This window comes from Protopterus annectens, chromosome 8.part1 (assembly GCF_019279795.1).
Source record: "Protopterus annectens isolate FY-2018-M chromosome 8.part1, PAN1.0, whole genome shotgun sequence".
Lineage (NCBI taxonomy): Eukaryota > Metazoa > Chordata > Ceratodontiformes > Protopteridae > Protopterus > Protopterus annectens.
Genome location: NC_056742.1, coordinates 39,282,410 through 39,294,559, shown reverse-complemented (window position 1 = coordinate 39,294,559; position 12,150 = coordinate 39,282,410). Strand labels below are relative to the sequence as shown.

General features: G+C 56.5%; 1 non-coding gene and 1 pseudogene across 1 annotated transcript; both read right to left on the bottom strand.

The window, feature by feature from the left end:
• Positions 1–1,664: 1,664 nt before the first annotated feature.
• Positions 1,665–5,397, bottom strand: LOC122810450. The gene has a single exon (XR_006366105.1). It is a non-coding gene; the product is annotated as a 28S ribosomal RNA (ribosomal RNA).
• A 421-nt stretch (positions 5,398–5,818) lies between these two features.
• Positions 5,819–5,971, bottom strand: LOC122810454 (annotated as a pseudogene).
• Positions 5,972–12,150: the final 6,179 nt, after the last annotated feature.

The following is a 12,150-nucleotide window of genomic DNA, read 5'->3' as shown; positions in this document are numbered from 1 at the left end:
GGTCCAGAGTTATTCTCGGGACTTTGCGACATTTTGGGAACGTCGTCGGGTACTGGGCAAAGTTGGACGCTTACCCCCTGCCTGGCAGGAGCACTCCAGGCCCTGCAGCCTTCCACCAGATGCTCCCGTGAGGACTTTCATCATAGGGGGCTCCGCTAGACCCCACTCAACCAGGCAGGAGCACTCCTGGCCCCACTGCCTTCTGCCAGATACTCCCTTGATGACTTCCATCCCACAGGGGGCATGATCCAGACCCTCTCACCCTGGAGGGAGTGCTTCCTGCCCGGCCACCTTCCACCCCTCTCTCTCCCCCTTCTGGACTTCCACCAGGATGGACCCCCCCCCCTACGGGCTTCCACTTCTACCCTTAGAGCCTCTCAGGAGGACCTCCCTCCGATCCAGGCTGCCCTTGTTGAACTCCACCCAGCCACCGAGGGGCAGGTACGCTCTCATTGGGACTTCCACGCCCACCTCCTTTCTAGTCCAGGACACCACGGTCCCCGTCTCCCGCATATCCCCTGCAGGCTACCAAGCCGGGCCATGTCCCCATGCCCTCAGAGCTGCTCAGGGGAGCTTTCCTCCAATCCTTCCCAGCCTCGTGGAACTCTGCTTGGCTGTGAGACCTCAGGCAGACCCTCATCCAGACTTCCATGATGCTGGTTTTCCCCTTTGCCCTCCACCTAGGGCTTTCAAACTCTCACAGGATATGGCCCCGGGTCCCGGCATCTCAGCTCATTTCATCTCAAGCCTCCATCTTGCTCCTCACCTGCGCCAGGCACCAGCAAATGTGCTTCACTTTGAGCCTTCTGGCATGTGCCCCCTTGCGTCCTGTTAGCAGGGCGGCATCCCCATAGTGCCAGGTGAAAGACCAGAGGCTGAGCTAGCACTTGAGCATGGTCCCGGGTGTGAGACACCACAGAGGCCATATCTCTGCACCCCTGGGGACTGGGAGGATGGGATTCCGGATCTGGCTTACCAGGATGGATCTCTGCCCTCTTCCGGGACCCACGCACTCACCGCTGGGTTGTCCCTCTGGGGACAACCCTTAAGCCCAAGTACACAATCTTAAGCCCCTTTCATGCCCGCAGGGGTTCTGGCTATCTGGTTGAAGGCGCCGGATGGTGTGAAGCAAGGGCGTGACTGGGAATGTCCTGTTGCACAGGATGCCTTGCCACCAGGTTGCCCCTGTGGGGATGACCCTTAAGCCCGAGTACACAATCTTTAGCCCCTTCTGTGCCCACAAGGGTTCTGGCTATCTGGTTGAAGGCGCCGGATGGTGTGAAGCAAGGGCGTGACTGGGAATGTCCTGTTGCACAGGATGCCTTGCCACCAGGTTGCCCCTGTGGGGATGACCCTTAAGCCCAAGTACACAATCTTTAGCCCCTTCCGTGCCCGCAGGGATTCCGGCTATCTGGGCGAAGGCGCCAGAAGGTGCACAGCGAGAAGCGTGAATGGATACCTCATCCCACAGGGGATGCTCCTCTGCCATTCACGCATGAACCCCCTCCCTCGATCCCCCCCACCAGACTTCACGCCCGGCGCCAAAGGGCAAAGTCTCTCCAACGATCTGGATGTTAGCAGAGGAGGGGTAGCACACAGGGTGGGATGGCCAAGGACAGGTCTCCCCCACCCCATGAGGGCACAAAACCCATCCGCCACCTGCAACAAAAGCTTGGCTCAAGGGCAAACTTTCAATAGATAGCAGCTTTTCACTGCCCTGCTACGTAAGAAACCCCGACCCAGAATCAGGTTGTCTATGTATGATTTAGCAGCCAGCTCCCCATGAATGTGCTCTGCACTGCTGGAGTAAAGCGGCCCCCTTCCGTCCGCGCTCTGACCCAGTGATGAGGGCTCTCCTTGCCGACCTTGTGGCCGGCTATCTCTGCCCAACCGGAGGTCCGCGGCACTTCAGTATTGTTATGTTTAGACAGGATTCTGACTTAGAGGCATTCAGTCATAATTCCACAGATGGTAGCTTCACACCATTGGCTCCTCAGCCAAGCACATACACAAATGTCTGAACCTGCAGTTCCTCTCGTACTGAGCAGGATTACTATCAAAACAACACATCATCAGTAGGGTAAAACTGACCTGTCTCACGACGGTCTGAACCCAGCTCATGTTCCCTATTAGTGGGTGAACAATCCAACGCTTGGTGAATTCTGCTTCACTATGATAGGAAAATCTGACATCGAAGGATCAAAAAGCAATGTCACTATGAACGCTTGGTCTCCACAAGCCAGTTATTCCTGTGGTAACTTTTCTGAAACCTCCTACTTAAAACCCAAAAAAGCCAGAAGGATTGTGAGGCCCCGCTTTCATGGTCTGTATTCATACTGAAAATCAAGATCAAGTGAGCTCTTGCCCTTCTGCTCCCGGCAGGTTTCTGTCCTTAGGACACCTGCGTTACTCTTTGATGGGTGTACTGCCCCAGTCAAACTTCCCACCTGACACTGTCCCCGGAGCGGGTCGTGCCCGGACGCTCTGGCACTTTCAGCCAGAAGCGAGAGCCCTGGTGGGGTTCGCCCGCTGCCTCACCGGATAAATGAAAAAACGATAAGAGTAGTGGTATTTTACCGGTGGCCGAGGTCTTCCACTTATTCTACACCTCTCATGTCTCTTCGCAGTGCCAGACTAGAGTCAAGCTCAACAGGGTCTTCTTTCTCTGTTGATTCTGCCTAGCCCGTTCCCTTGGCTGTGGTTTCGCTTGATAGTAGGTAGGGACAGTGGGAATCTCATTCATCCATTCATGCGCGTCACTAACTAGATGATGAGGCATTTGGCTACCTTAAGAGAGTCATAGTTACTCCCGCCGTTTACCCATGCTTCATTGAATTTCTTCACTTTGACATTCAGAGCACTGGGCAGAAACCACATTGCATCAACACCCGTCTCAGGCCTTCATGATGCTTTGTTTTAATTAAACAGTCGGATTCCCCTGGTCTGCACCAGATCTAAGTTAGCTGCTAGCTGTCAGACGATGTGGGACGCTGATTCGGACCAGTGCCCATCACAGCCAGAGCGATCTACAGGAAGGGCCCAGGGCACATCCAGAGTCACCGCCGCCATACCCACCGGCCCCCCCAGGAGGGGGGAGCATGGCAAGGGCTGGCTATGCCTCTTCCAGCCACGGCGTGCACCCAGCCCCGCTTCATGCCCGAGCCTGACCGACCCAGCACTTAGAGCCAATCTTTATCCCGAAGTTACGGATCTGGCTTGCCGACTTCCCTTACCTACATTGTTCTAACATGCCAGAGGCTGTTCACCTTGGAGACCTGCTGTGGATATGGGTATGGCCCAGCGCGAGACTTACACCCTCTCCCCCGGATTTTCAAGGGCCAGCGAGAGCTCACCTGACACCGCTGGAACTGTAATGCTTTCCAGGGTGTGGGCCTCTCTCTCGGGGTCAACCCATTCCAGGGCACCCTGCCCTTTACAAAGAAAAGAGAACTCTCCCAGGGGCCCCTGCCGGCTTCTTCAGGATTGTTTGCGTCATCACACTGGGCGCCATGAGGCACCTGTCTCTGCCACTCCGGATTCGGGGATCTGAACCCAACTCCCTTTCAATCGGCCGAGGGTGATGGAGGCCATTGCCCGTCCCTTTGGAATGGCACTCGCCTGTCTCTCAAGACCGACTGAGCCATGTTCAACTGCTGTTCACATGGAATCCTTCTCCACTTCGGCCTTCCAATGCTCTCATTTAAATATTTGCTACTACCACCACGATCTGCACCCATGGCGGCTCCACCCCGGGCCCTCGCACTGGGCTTCAGTGCCACTGCGGCGGCCCTCTTACTCATTGTGGCATAGCCCCCTTGGCTCCCAGCGCCGTCGACGGCCGGGTATGGGCCCAATGCTCCAGCGCCATCCATTTTCAGAGCTAGTTGATTCGGCATGTGAATTGTTACACACTACTTAGCGGACTCCAACTTCCATGTCCACCGTCCTGCTCTCTATATCAACCAGCACCTTTTCTGGGGTCTGATGAGCGTCGGTATTGGGCACCTTAACCTGGCGTTCGGTTCATCCCACAGCACCAGTTCTGCTTACCTACAGTGGCCCGCTGGGCGGTTGCATTCCACGCCCAGCTCCAAGCCAGTGAGTCAGGCTTCTTACCCATTTAAAGTTTGAGAATAGATTGAGATCATTTTGGCCTGCATCCGCCGAGCACCAGCAATCCTGAGGGAAACTTTGGAAGGAACCAGCTACTAGATGGTTTGATTAGTCTTTAGCCCCTATACCCAGGTCAGATGACTGATTTGCACTTCAGGAACGTGGCGGATCTTCACCAGAGTTTCATCTGGCTTCGCCCTGCCCAAGCATAGTTTACCATCTTTCGGGTCCTACCAGGTGCGCTCACGCTCCACCTCCCTGATGGGACGGGTGAGACGGGCCGGTGGTGCGCCCCCCGCATGGGGTGGAGGGATCTCTCCTCAGCCTTCATGCACCAGTCCTCACTTTCATTGCACCATGGGGTCTCCTACCCACCCTTGGACTCATGCACCTGTTAGATTCCTTGGTCCATGTTTCAAGATGGGACGGGTGATTCATGGATGTCATCTCGGACCACGGGCACCCGAGGTGAGCCCGCCAGCAGGACACGGTCAGGCTGCACTGAGGGCAGTCTGGCCCAGTCTAAAGTTCCGGAGGGAGCAGGGGACCCCCGGCCCCCACCGTGAAGGTGGGGAGGGTGCAGTGGTGGTCATTTCCCACGACCCTGGGGCACAGTGAGGGCTGATGCCACGGGCTGAAACATGCCCCTCTGGGGAGGGGAGCCACTTTCCATGTGGCTTTCCCGCCAACCCCAAGCCGGTCATGGCGCACTGCCTCTGAGAAAGTGCACCTAACGGTGGCCGGCATGCCTGGGGATGGTCCCCCACCTCCCTGGAGGGGGATCCACTACCCCCGGGCAGCCAGCGCAGCCGCCGGGTTGAATCCTCTGGGCGGACTGCACGGACTCCACCCGTTAACCTCTGAATGGTTTCACGCCCTCTTGAACTCTCTCTTCAAAGTTCTTTTCCACTTTCCTTACAGTACTTGTCCGCTATCGGTCTTGTGCCGGTGTTTTGCCTTAGATGGAGTTTACCACCCACTTTTGGCTGCATTCACTAATAACTCAACTCAGGGAAGACCTGATCCCAACACGCCAAGGGCCGCCACCGGCCTCACACTGTCTGTGGGCTGAGCCTCGATCACAAGGACTTGGGCCCCCTGGGCGGCACTGAGGAGATGGACTTCCTTACACCACATTTCCCTGGACACATCACCCAGGTGGGGATTCGGTGCTGGGATCTTCCCTCTTCACTCACTGTTACTGAGGGAATCCATGTTAGTTTCTTTTCCTCCACTTAGTAATATGCTTAAAGTCTGCGGGTTGCCATGTCTGATCTGAGGTCACATTCCAAGCGAGGTCACGGGGGACGGCGGGATGGCAAGGGCTTCGGGGGGGCAGATGGACTGGCCGTCCTCCCCCTCAGAACCCCTATGTGCCTGCTCCCCACCGCTGGACTTCCTGGTGGCAGAGGAAGATGGCCCGACGTGGCCCCGGCGTGTGGGAACCGGACAGGTGAGTGTCGGGCTCCACCCCAGGAGGGCAGCTCAGTGGTGGTACCACCGACAGCCTCTGGGGGGGCGGGCCAGACACACACCTTCTCCCTCCCATCCTCAGACAGGCTTCCTGGCTTGGAGCAGCAAGGCACTCTTCTCCTGCATCTGCATCTCTCCCTGGGGGGACAGAGGGCCCACAGCAGGCTCCCTTGACTCCCCAGCCCCACCCTCAATGGGGGCCAGACACCCCCGGGGGTGATGGAAGGCACAACGACCCTCAGATAGGCGTAGCACCAGGAGTAACCCAGGCCGCAAAGTGCATTTGAAGTGTTAAGGATCAATGTATCCTGCAATTTACATTAGTTCTCGCAGCTAGCTGCATTCTTCATTGATGCATGAGCTGAGTGATCCACCACTCAGAGTCATACAGTTTTCATTCACCAGGGCACCGCTGCCCACGTGGCATCACACCTCAAGATGAGCATGCAAGGTTTCACAGGTGTCATCGTGGGCACCCAGACCGGGCTTATTGGCCCCACACCACAAGACAGCAGGGAGTCCTGCAGCGGCAGGTGTGCGGCCACACTGCCAACCTTCCGGGTCTTTGAACCGAGACGCAGCGTGGAGCGGGGCATCCTCCACAGGTACCCGTGACTGACATCGAGGGGAGAGGACTCTGGTGTGCCACCCCCAGGGATGGCCCACACACAGACAGAGGAGAGGCCACCACCCCCTACCAGGATGGCACCTCTCCCTCCCCCTACCACACGGGCAGCCAGCCACCTCTGGGGCACGCAGTGGACCCCACCATTGGGCCAGGTGCACCCTCCACCACCATCCACTCAGGGCAGCAGAGGAACACCCACACCTCCTACCACACGGACGGACCCCCTCCCTCCCGCCATCAGGAGGCAAGAGGGGGACAGACACCACCCCTCCTCTCACTCCCTTCCCTCTCCCTCCACTCATTCTCTCCCCCCAAGTGCCACGGGCTCAGTTCCACTGGCCTCCACCAGGGCACATAGAGAAATGAGAGACAGAGAGAGAGACATAGAGGGTCAGGGTTGTGGAGTGAGGAGAGGCCCTGGTACACAGGAACAGCACCATCCCAGGACCCTTGGCATTAATGATCCTTCCACAGGTTCATCTATGGAAACCTTGTTATGACTTTTACTTCCTGTAGATAGTCAAGTTTGATCGTCTTTTTGGCACACCACCGGGGTCTTGACCGACTCCAGAGGGGCCGATCCAAGGACCTCACAAAACCATCCAGTCGGTAATAGTGACAGGAGGTGTGTACAAAGGGCAGTGACTTAATCAATGCAAGCTTATGACCCACACTTACTGTTAATTCTTCGTTCTTGGGAAATAATTGCAATCCCCAGTCCCTATCACGAATGGGGTTCAGCAGATTACCTAGACCTGTTGGCCAAGGGTAGACACACGCTGATCCATTCAGTGTAACACACTTGCAGCCCCGGATATCTAAGGGCATCACAGACCTGTTATTGCTCAATCTCATGTGGCTGAAAGCCACTTGTCCCTCTAAGAAGTTGGAGACGACCACACTGGGCCACATCACTAGTTAGCATGCCAGAGTCTCGTTCGTTATCGGAATTAACCAGACAAATCACTCCACCAACTAAGAATGGCCATGCACCACCACCCACAGAATTGAGAAAGAGCTATCAATCTGTCAATCCTTTCCGTGTCCGGGCTGGGTGAGGTTACCCATGTTGAGTCAAATTAAGCTACAAACTCCACTCCTGGTGCTGCCCTTCCATCAATTCCTTTAAGTTTCAGCTTTGCAACCATACTCCCCCCAGAACCCAAAGACTTTGGATTCCTGGAAGCTCCCCGACGGGTCATGGGAATAATGCCACCGGGTTGCTAGTCAGCATCGTTTATGGTTAGAACTACGACAGTATCTGATCATCATCGAACCTCCGACTTTCGTTCTTGATTAATGAAAACATTCTTGGCAAATGCTTTTGCTTTTGTTCATCTTGCTCTGGTCCAAGAATTTCACCTCTAGCGGCACAATATGAATGCCCCCTTCCATCCCTCTTAATCATGGCCCCTGTTCCGAAAATCAACAAAATAGAGCCGGAGTCCTATTCCATTATTCCTAGCTGAAGTATTCAGGCAACCAGCCTGCTTTGACCACTCTAATTTTTTCAAAGTAAACGCTTCGGACCCCTGGGACACTCAGTTAAGAGCATCGAGGGAGCGCCGAGAGGCAGGGGTTGGGATAGGCAGTAGCTCACCTTGTGGTGGACTGCCAGCCTGATCCCAAGATCCAACTATGTGCTTTTTAACTGTAGAAACTTTAATATGCACTATTGGAGCTGGAATTACCTCGGCTGCTGGCACCAGACTTGCCCTCCAATAGATCCTCATTAAAGGATTTAAAGTGTACGCATTCCAATTACAGGACCTCGAAAGAGTCCTGTATTGTTATTTTTCATAAAAGAGTCCTGTATTATTTTTCATCACTACATCCCCGAGTCAGGAGTGGGTAATTTGCGCGCCTGCTACCTTCCTTGGATGTGGTAGCTGTTTATCAAGCTCCCTCTCTGGAATAAAACCCTGATTCCCCATTACCCGTGGTCACCATGGTAGGCACAGATAGTACCATCGAATGGTGATAGGGCAGACATTCGAATGTTGTGTCACCGCCACAAGGGCATGCGATCGGCCTGAGTCTATCTAGAGTCACCAAAGCTGCCAGACTGAGACTCGGATTGGTTTTGGTCTGATAAATGCAGGCATCCCCGGAGGTCAGTGCTCATCAGCATGTATTAGCTCTTGAATTACCACAGTTATCCAAGTAACGGTGGAGTGATCAAAGGAACCACAACTGATTTTAATGAGCCATTTGCAGTTTCACTATAGTGTCCATGTGCACCGAGACTTGCATGGCTTAATCTTTGAGACAAGCATATGCTACTGGCAGGATCAACCAGATAGGAGCACCTCAGTGGATGGGCAGAGAGGAGGGGCTAGAGCCCACACCCCTGCCAACAGGAGGGGTCCTTCTCCCCACAGAGGGGGTACCCTGGGTGCTGGTTCTGGACTAGCAACCTCGACCCTGGAGGGCCACAGGCCGGCACAGTGCGCGTCAGCGCTCATAGCTAGAGACAAGTGGAATAGAGCTCCCCCCATGCTTCAGCCGCGCATGGAAGCCAAGGGAACAGCAGCCATGTCACAGGACTCCTTTGCCTCATCCTGGACTCATCGGTCTCACCTAGACTTCTGCTCTGAGGGGCATGGAGCACTCCACACCCCCACCTGCACCTCGCTCCCGGGGTGGAGAAGCTCAACCCACAAGCCGTGACTCACAGAGCCACGCCATGGGGGCCCTCCACCAGTGGGGGTTGGTCATCCCGATCGATTGATGAACAGTGGCTAAGGGCACCTCAATCCCACACAGACACCTGGCAGGACATCACCCAGGGCTGGGACATGGACTCTGTCTGACAGGACACCCCGTCTTCCCTCTTCCTGGGCTGGGACCCAGACTGGTAAACTCACACTCATGCATTTTAAAGGGATGCCCCATCGTCCTTCAGCTCCCAAAGGCTGCCGAATCGTGCAAGATTACACGTGCCCACCAGCCCTTCCAGGGGATGTACCTGCAGGGAGCGATAAGCCCCATGGAACTCCCCATGACCGATGAGGGGAAGGTCCGCTCTCATACAGACTTCCAGCCGGGAGGAAGAGGCCCGTGAGTGCACCTCGACTCCATGCAGACACCTGACAGGACATTCTCCCCTGGGGCTGGGATCTGGACTCACACTCTGACGAGATGGCCCATCATCCCTTAACTCCTGGAGGCTGTCAAATTGTGCCAGATCATGTGTGCCCACCAGGCGATCAGGGGAGCAAACCTGCAGGGTGCGACCAACCCCCACGGAACTCCCGTCGGCTGCTGAGGGGAAGATCCACTCTCATACTGACTTCCGGCCAAGAGGAAGAGGCCAGTGAGGGCACCTCAACCCCACACAGATACCTGGCAGAACATTCACCCCTGGGGCTGACCCCCAGACTCACACTCTGAGACACCCCGTCGTCCCTTAACTCCTGGAAGCTGACAAATCGTGCTGGATCACGTGTGCCCACCAGACGATCAGGGGAGCAAACCTCCAGGATGCAACCTCCCCGTGGAACTCCCCTCGGCTGCGGAGGGGCAAGTACTCTCTCATATGGACTTCCAAGTCCACCTCCTTTCCGATCCAGGGCTACTCTGGGGATTTTGTGATTTTTCGAGAACACCTTTGAGAATGTGGCGGGGTCGGATACCTCTGCCTGGCCAGGAGGTCTCCAAGCCTGCAGGCCTCCACACGAAGCTACCTTAAGGACTTCCATAAGGGCCTACCATGGTGACCCTCCCCTTCAACCCTGCAGAGAGACCTCTATACCTGGCTGCAGCCCAAGGCCCACCTAGAGGACCCCGCCACCGCCATGTCCCCTGCAGGCTGACAAGCCTTGCCATGTCGCCATGCCCTCAGAGCCTCAAAGGGGGACCTCCCTTCGATCCAGGCCACCCTTGCGGAGCTCCCCTTGTCTGCTGAGGGGCAGGCACACTCTCATAGGGACTTCCACATCCCCCTCCTTTCTGGTCCAGAGCACCATGATCCCTGTCTTCCCCAGATCTCCTGGAGGCTGCCTGGCCAAGCCGTGTCCCCATGCCCTTGGAGCCTCTCAGAAGGACCTCCCTCTGATTCAATTTGTGGAACTCCCCCCGACCGCAGAGGGGCAGGCACGCTCTTATCGGGACTTCCGAGCCCCCCTCCTTTCCAGTACAGGGCCATTCTGGAGACTTTGTGGCATTTCAGGATCACCGTCGGGTACCAGGCGAGGTCAGACACCTTTCCCCTGCTTGGCAGGAGCACTCCTGGCCCCACAGCCTTCCGCCAGGTGCTCCATTGGGGACTTCTGTCCCACTGGGTGTGTCATGATCCAGACCCTCCCACACAGGAGGGAGTGTTCCCTGCCCAGCCACGTTCCACCTCTATCCCCCTTCTGGACTTCCATCTTGGAGGCTGTGCTCTGGACCCCCTCACCCAGATGGCAGCTCTCCCAGCCCGCCTGTTTTCCACCTCTCTCTCCCTTAAGGAAGTCCATCGGGAGGGACCCCCTCATGGCTTCTACGCAGGCAGGAGAGCTCTTTTCCTGGGTTGCATAACTACTGGAGGTTGCCAAATCATTATGTGTCAAACTTGCCTTCAGAGCGTCTCAGGGGAGCTTCCTCCAATTTTTCCCAGCCTCATGGAACTCTGATGGTCCACGAGGCCTCAGCCAAACCCTCATCTGGACTTCAGTGATGCTGGTTCTCCCCATTGCCCTCCACCTAGGGCTTTCACACTCACAAAGGATATGGCCCCGGGTCCCGGCATCTTGGTGCATTTCGTCTCATGCCTCCTTCTCACTCCTCAGCCATGCCAGGTGCTGACAAATGTGCTTTGCTTTGAGCCTTCTGACATGTGCCCCCTTGCCTCCTGAGTGGTGCTGTTCGCAGGGTGGTATCCGTGCAGTGCTACTAGGCGCTTGCGGATGGTCCTGGGTGGGAGACACCACGGTGGCCATATCTCGGCGCCCCTGGGGCCTGGGAGGACGTGATCGCAGAACTGGCTTCTGTCGGTGGCCATCGGCACACATGCGCTGTTGGCCAACTCCACCCGCTGAACCCAAGTGCAAGACACCACTGTGGCCGTATCTCCACATCCCTCAGGGCTGGGAGGAAGCGATCACAGACCTGGCTTCCTGAGGTGGCCCTCAGTACACCTGCACTGTCAGCTGACTACTCCTGCAGGATCCAGGTGTGAGACGCCATGGCAGCCATATCTCAGTATCCCTGGGGCCTGGGAGGACGCCATCACAGACCTGGCTTCTGGGGGTGGCCCTCGGCATGCCTGCACTGTTGGTGATTTCCCCCATGAACCCGGGTGTGAGACACCACATTGGCCATATCTCAGTACCCCTCAGGGCTGGGAGGATGCAAAAGCAGACCTGTCTTTTGGGGGTGACTTTCGGCACACTTGCACTATTGACCAAATCCCCCCACCGGAGCCAGGTGAGAGACACCATGGCGGCCATATATTGGCACCCCTGAGACCTGGGAGGATGCAGTCGAAGACCTGGCTTCCAGGGTTGGCCCTCGGCACACACGGTCTGTCAGCCGACTACCCCCACTGGAGCCGGGCGTGAGAACCCATGGCGGCCATATCTCAGCTCCCCTTGCGGCTGGGAGGATGCGATCACAGACATGGCTTCCAGGGGTGGCCCTTGGCACACCCACACTATCAGATGACTATCCCTACCAGAGCCGGACATGAGACTCCACGGCAGCCATATCTCGGCACTCCTGGGGCCTGGGAGGACGCGATTACAGACCTGGCTTCTGGGGCTGGCCTTCAGCACAGCCGCACTGTTGGCCAACTCCCCTTGCTAAACCCAGGCATGATATGCCATGGCAACCATATCTCCACACCCCTTGGGGCTGGGAGGATGCGAAAGCAGACCTGGCTTCTGAGGGCAGCCGTTGGCACACCTGTGCTGTCAGGCAACTCTCCTGGCCACTGCCTCGAACTCACCTCTGGG